At 39.1% G+C, this 7,349-nt stretch overlaps 1 pseudogene; it reads right to left on the reverse strand.

Annotated features, from left to right (window-relative positions):
* Positions 1-4,718: 4,718 nt before the first annotated feature.
* On the reverse strand, positions 4,719-6,144 carry LOC148570029 (uncharacterized; annotated as a pseudogene).
* Positions 6,145-7,349: the final 1,205 nt, after the last annotated feature.

Consider the following 7,349-nt stretch of genomic DNA (forward strand, 5'->3'; position numbering starts at 1 on the left):
GGTGATAGGGTGTGACAACCTTGTGCTTCACTCCATATCTCAGGAGGAGGGTCTCTAGTGGTCTGTTGCAGAAATGGCTTCCTTCATCACTGATAAGTGCTCTGAGAACTCCAAATCGGCTGAAGATATTCTTTCTGAGGAAGTTCATGACCACTTTATTGTCATTTGTTAGGGTCACAATGGCCTCCACCCACTTGGACACATAGTCCACTGCCACCAAAATGTAATTGTTTGAGTAGGAGGTTGGGAATGGTCCCATGAAATCAATCCCCCATACGTCAAACAACTCAAGTTCTAAGATGAATTGCTGTGGCATCTCATTTTTCTTGGGCAAGTTTCTAGCCCACTGGCATTCATTACAGTTCTTCACTAGCTCTCTTGCATCTTTAAAGATAGTGGGCCAAAAGAACCCGCACTACAATACTTTTGCTGTAGTTCTCTCTCCTCCAAAATGCCCTCCATCGCAAGAGCCATGACATTTCCATAAAACTTTCCTTCCTTCTTCCTCTGAAATGCATCTTCTAAGTAATCCATCTGAGCACTTTTTGAATAGGTATGGCTCATCTCAGATAAAATACTTGGCATCATTGATGAGTTTCCTCTTTTGATGTTTGTTGATCATTGAGGGCACTTTCCCAGTGGCTTTAAAGTTAGCAATGTCTGCGAACCAGGGTGCCTTGTGAACCAGCATCAATTGCTCATCAGGGAAGGATTCATTTACAGTTGTGTTGCCTTCTTCAAAGGGGATCCTTGACAAGTGATGTGCTACTTTGTTTTCTACTCCTTTCTTGTCTTTAATCTCAATGTTGAACTCCTGCAGCAACAAAATCCATCTTATCAGTCTTGGTTTTGATTCTTGCTTGGCAAGTAGATATTTTAGTGCTGCATGATCAGTAAAAACAATCACTTTAGAACCAATGAGATATGATCTAAACTTATCAAATGCAAACACTATTGCTAGCAATTCCTTTTTAGTGGTGGTGTAATTCCTTTGAGTTTCATTAAGGACTTTGCTGGCATAATATATAACATGCACCAAATTGTCTTTCCTCTGTCCTAACACATCAGTTCGAAAGGTAAATCCCAGTTAGGTGGGGCAATGATAGGTGCTGAGGGAAGTTTTCTTTTCAAAATTTCAAAAGCCAGCATGTAATTTTGATCAAATACAAAGGGTGTATCAGAGACTAGTAAGTTACTCAAAGGCTTTACAATTTTAGAAAAATCTCTAATAAACCTTCTGTAAAATCCAGCATGTCCTAGGAAGCTCCTGATTGCCTTGATATTACTAGGTGGGGGTAATTTCTCAATTACCTCTACCTTGGCTCTGTCCACCTCTATACCTTTATTAGAGATCTTGTGGCCAAGGATTATCCCTTCTGTTACCATAAAATTGACATTTCTCCCAATTTAGGATTAGGTTAGTCTCTTGGCATCTCTTTAGCACCAAGGCCATGTGATGTAGGCAATTGGGGAATGAATCACCAAACACTAAAAAGTCATCCATAAACACCTCAATGAATTTTTCAATCATATCTAAAAAAATAGATAGCATGCATCTTTGGAAAGTTGCAGGTGCATTGCACAATCCAAAAGGTATTCGCCTGTAAGTAAAGACTCCATATGGACAAGTAAATGATGTTTTCTCTTGATCTCTTGGGTCAACTACTATATGATTATATCCCAAGTATCCATCCAAGAAGCATAATATGCATGCTCTGCTAATCTTTCCAGCATCTTGTCCATGAAAGGGAGTGGAAAATGGTCTTTTCTAGTGGCTTCATTGAGTTTCCTGTAATCAATGCACATCCTGCATCCTGTTACAGTTTCTGTGGGGATGAGTTCATTCCTCTCATTGGGCACCACAGTGATGCCTCCTTTCTTAGGAACCACTTGGACGGGACTCACCCATGGGCTATCAGAAATTGGGTAGATCACCCCTGCTTGTCATAGTTTCATGACCTCCTTTTGCACCACTTTTTTCATGGCAATCTTCTTTGGGATTGAATGGAAGGCTTGGCATCTTCTTCCAACAAAATCTTATGCATGCACATGGAAGGACTTATCCCTTTTAAGCCAGCAAGGGTCCATCCGATGGCATTTTGATGCTGTTGCAGTACTTTGATTAACTCTTTCTCTTGTTCTTGACTGAGGGCAGAATTGATGATTACTGGGTAGCTTTCATCACTTTCCAAGTATGCATACTTGAGGGTAGCAGGTAGTGTTTTCAGTTCAAGCTTTGGAGCTTCAGTCCCTTCCTTCTTTACTTCCGATGTGCTTGGAGTGGATACTTCAATTGGTTGGATTATTGCAGCTTTGTTGATTGATACAGATTCTTCTTCTGGAACTTCTTCTAGTTCCTCTTCATTGAAATTTTCTTGTACCAAAACCTCCACTGCATCCAGCCTCATACATTTCCCTGGTGATTCCTGCGGGTAGCTCATGGCTTGGAACACATTGAATACCATTTTCTCATTAGGCAGTCTAAGGACCAATTCCCCTTTTTGGACATCTATGATAGCTCCAACTGTTGCTAGGAACGACCTTCCCAATATGATTGAAGCTTTGGCTTCTTCTTCCATATCTAACATCACAAAGTCTGTTGGAAAGATAAAGTCTCCAACCTTCACTAGCAAGTCCTCTACTATTCCATGAGGAAATTTGAATGATATGTCTGCTAGTTGAAGTACCATTCTTATTGGTTTGGATTCCTCAATCTTCATTTTTCTCATCATTGCTAAGGACATCAAATTTATGCTAGCTCCTAAATCATATAAAGCTTTCTCCACTGTGATTTCTCCTAAATGCAAGGGATTTGGAAGCTTCCAAGGTCCTTCAATTTCTGACATAGCTTGTGTTGGATAATGGCACTATATTCCTCAGTTAATACTACGGTTTCATCATTTTCTAGCTCCTCTTCTTGGTCATTGACGAATGGATTTTTGCTAGTAAAGGATTTCACAAATAAAGTCCCGTTGCTAGTATAGTTTCTAAACCAACAAAGAACCCTTTCGTACAAAAACTTGTTTGTCACTTAAGCAAACCCAATATAAATAATAACCGAAGTATTTAAACCTCGTGTCGTCTCTCAAGGAATCGCAGAGAGGTGTAGTTATTATTGGTTATGAGAAAATATATTTTTGGGTTTTTGAAAGGTTGAACAAGGAATGTAAATGACAAAAAAAAGAAACTAATAAATAAGAAAATCTCTTAGCAAGGTATTAGAACTAGAAGTCCTATCCTAGTTATTCTTATCAATTGTGATGAGAATTGTCTATTGCTCCCACTTCGTTATCCTTTAACTCTGAAGGAAAGTCAAGTGGACCAATCAATTTGATTCCTCAAGTCCCAGTCAATTCCTAAGGAAAGACTAGCTTAGAGGGATCCAAATCAACCAGCAAATTCCAATTTTCAATCAACAAAGGAGTTTGATAACTCAAGCGTCTCCAATTACTCAACCAAAGCTAAGAATGTAAAAAGCTAAATTAAAATCATAAATATGAAATACCTCAAATTGCATTAAATGAAAAATCAAATCAAACATGGAGTTCATAAATTAAATTGGAAAAATAAATAACCAGAATACTAGAACAAATAAAAGTAGAAGAGAAACTAAATTAAAGGAACATTGAACCTAGAATTGGGAAGAATCAAACCTAAAACTAAGAGAAATCCTAAATCTTAGAGAGAGGGGAGAGCCTCTCTCCCTAGAAACTACATCTAAACCTAAAATTATTGTAAATTCATGAATGAATAGATTTCCCCACTCTGTAGCCTCTAATCTATATTTTTTGGGCCGAAAACTAGGTCAAAAACAGCCCAGAAATTGCTAGGGCCGATTTCTAATACGTACAACTCGCTGGATTTTCTGCAGAACGACGCATGCGCATGATGCACGCGTGCGCGTCATTTAGCTATACGGCCACTATGATGAATTATATATCATTTCAAATCCCCAAATGTTAGCTTTCCAACGCAACTAGAAACGCCTCATTTGGATCTCTGTAGCTCAAGTTATGGTCAGTTAAGTACAAAGAGGTCAGGCTGGACAGCTTAGCAATTCCTTCAATTTCTTGTATTCCTTTCACTTTTGCATGCTTCCTCCATTCCTGCCCTGTAAACCCTGAAATCACTTAACACACATATCACGGCATCGAATGGTAATAAGAGAGGATTAAACATAGCAAATTTAAGGCCAAAGAAGCATGTTTTTAATCATAGCACAAAATCAGGAAGGAAAATGTAAAACATGCAATTTCTATGAATAAGTGTGAGAATAGTGGGTAAAATTCGCTCAATGAAGTACAAAATGTACCATGAAATAGTGGTGCATCAGTCATTAACTCCTTCAAAAACTTGGCATAGAGGGGCATTTGCTCTAGTACTTCAGCAAAGGGAATATTGATCTGCAGCCTCTTGAAGACTTCCAAAAATCTAGAGAATTGACTGTCTTGTTCCTTCCTTCACAGTCTCTGAGGGTAAGGAGCTTTTGGGACATATGGCCTTAGGACTTCTTTCTCTTCTAGTGGATTGGGAGCACGTTGTTGTGCTTCTTCTTTGTCACTTAGGCTTTCATCTACTTCCCTCTTTTGAGTTTCCTTTGGGGCCTCCTTTAGTTCTTTTCCACTCTTGAGTGTAATAGCCTTGCATTCCTCCCTTGAGTTTGTCTTGGTTGAACTATAGGGGCTATGGCTAGGGGCTTGCTTGGACAGGTATCTAATTTATGTTTCAAGTTTCTGGATGGCAGCATCTTGATTTTGCAGATTGGATCTCACCTCCTCCTTGAAGTTTTGCATGTCTTTAGACTCCTTGCAGAGATTTTCCAGCAAGGCTTCAATCCTGGAGAGCCTATCCTCAGATGGTGGATTGGAATTGGGATGTTGGGGCTGGTTGTTTTGGATTTGGTATGGTGGCTGGGAAGAATTATTTTGTGTGGCTTGATATGGTCTTTGGTTGGAGTGTTGGTAAATGGAATTATTGAACTGGTTAGAATTGTGGGGTCTATGATCTTGGCTCTGGTTTTGTTGGTTTCTCCACCCAAAGTTTAGGTGGTTCTTCCAACCGGGATTGTATAGTTTAGAATATGGATCATAGGCTTGTCTTGATGGATTTCCAATGTAGTTGGCTTGTTCCCAGTCAACTCCTTCCTCTGTGTTTGACTCTTCTTGTGCTGATGGTTGGGTGTGGATTACTGCAACTTGGCGCTCCTCCATCTTCTTGGTGAGATCAGCTAATTGCTTAGCAATTATCTTGTTTTGAGCCAGAATTGCATCCATGTGGTTCAACTCCATCACTCCTCTATTGTTGCTTTTCTCAGAGGCATAGAAATATTCATTATTAGCCACTGTTTCAATGACATCAATAGCTTCCTCTATGGTCTTCTTCTTGTTGAGAGAGCCTCCAGAAGAATGATCTAGAGCCTTTTTCGACTCATATGATAGCCCCTCATAGAAAATATGCAGTTGCACCCACTCATTGAATATTTCTGGGGGGCATCTCCTTGTCAAGTCTTTATACCTTTCCCAGGCTTCATATAGGGTTTTACCATCCTATTGTCTGAATATTTGAACCTCTGCTCTCAACTTATTGACTCTTTGTGGGGATAGAACCTTGCCAAGAATTTATTCACCACATCCTCCCAAGTTGTCAAGCTCTCCTTAGGGAAGGATTCTAACCACTTTGATGCTTTATCCCTTAGAGAGAAGGGAAATAAAAGTAATATGTAGGCATCCGAATGCACACCATTGGACTTTACTGTATCACAGATTCTTAGGAATATGGTGAGGTGTTGATTGGGTGGTCTTCCTGGGTACTTCCTCCGAAAGAACAATTGTTTTGAACCAGGGTGATGAGTTGTGGTTTTAATTCGAAGTTGTTGGTCTGGATGGTTGGCTTGAGAATACTGCTCCCACAATTCCCAGGGTTGGGATTAATGTAGGAGCCCAGCACTCTCCTTTCTTGTGGTGCATGATTCCCAGTACCTTCCCCAGCATGGTTGTGAACCTCTTCCTCCATGACAACGTCTAGATCCTCTTCTAACTCTTCTTCTCCAAATACTCCCTTGCCTCTTGCTTCCCTCCTTAATCTAAGGAAGGTCCTCTCCGGTTCACTATCAAAAGAAGTTGAAGTTCCTCTTCTAGCTGTCATATAAGTGGCAAAACAGACAGCAAACAACAAGTGAAATTATCACAGTTAATGAAAAAGTGTGGTTAGAGCAATTAAGGCAATTAATCAAATAGTTAGTGAGTCAGTGGAATAGTTTTGTTGGGAAGCAAAGAAATAGAGGAAAACACTTAAAATTGCAGAAGATAAATGTAAACAGCCGAAATTGAAACTTAATCAGCAAAAGAAAAGAAAAATTGTTCAATCTAGTTATCCTCCAATTTAGTAATTGTCAATACAAAACCAATCCCCGGCAACGGCGCCATAAACTTGATACCACAAAAACTTGTCTCGTAACAAATTTTTTACCGGCAAGTGCACCAGATTATCGTCAAGTAAAAACTCACAGTAAAGTGAGGTCGAATCCCACAGGGATTGGTTGGTTGATCAACTTTAATTGGAGAATGGTGCTAGTTGAACTGAATCAGATTGAATTAAGGGTTACAGAATTTAAATTGGCGGGAAGCTTAAAGTGTAAGAAATGTAAATAGCTGAATGTAAATAACAGAAATTAAATGGCAGAAGAGAAATTGCAGGAAATTAAAGTGCAGAAGTTTAAATTGCAAGAAATTAAATGGGAAAGGGGATTGTTAAGCATAAATGTAACAGCAGAATTAAGAATGGGTAAGATCAGAAGTGGGAAGCTCATTGAGGTCAGGAGATGTGATAATCCTCCAGATCAAGTTCATTTTCATCTCTTCCTCAATCAATGCATTCATTGATCTCCTTGGCAATCTTAGGTGATTAGATCCCAATTCCTTGGCAATCTAATCTCTCTAAGCATGAACAATTTTCCAATTCCTTGATTTAAGTGCTCATGGAAAGAGATGAAGTTTGATCACTGATTATACCACACACATTCATAGATCAAGGTATTGGTAGGATTATATGTCACTATATCCATCCAAACCCCAATCTAATCCAATGTGAGAAAGCATTTCTAGCATGATCTCCTCATTCCTCTTCCAAGGTTCAGAGAAAATCCAATTATGAATAGCTTCTTTTCTAAGACAACTATCCAATTGGATGAAGAACGAAAGCTTTCTAGCAAAATCAAGAGAAAAAAAAAGAAGAAGAAGAATGAAGAATAATATTGATCCATTGAATTACACAGAGCTCCCTAACCCAATGAAAGAGGGTTTAGTTCATCATAGCTCACTTCAAATTACAAAGAAAGAAAAAGTGCAGAA

This window comes from Arachis ipaensis, chromosome B3 (genome assembly GCF_059453495.1).
Source record: "Arachis ipaensis isolate K30076 ecotype BB chromosome B3, ASM5945349v1, whole genome shotgun sequence".
NCBI classification, from domain to species: domain Eukaryota; kingdom Viridiplantae; phylum Streptophyta; class Magnoliopsida; order Fabales; family Fabaceae; genus Arachis; species Arachis ipaensis.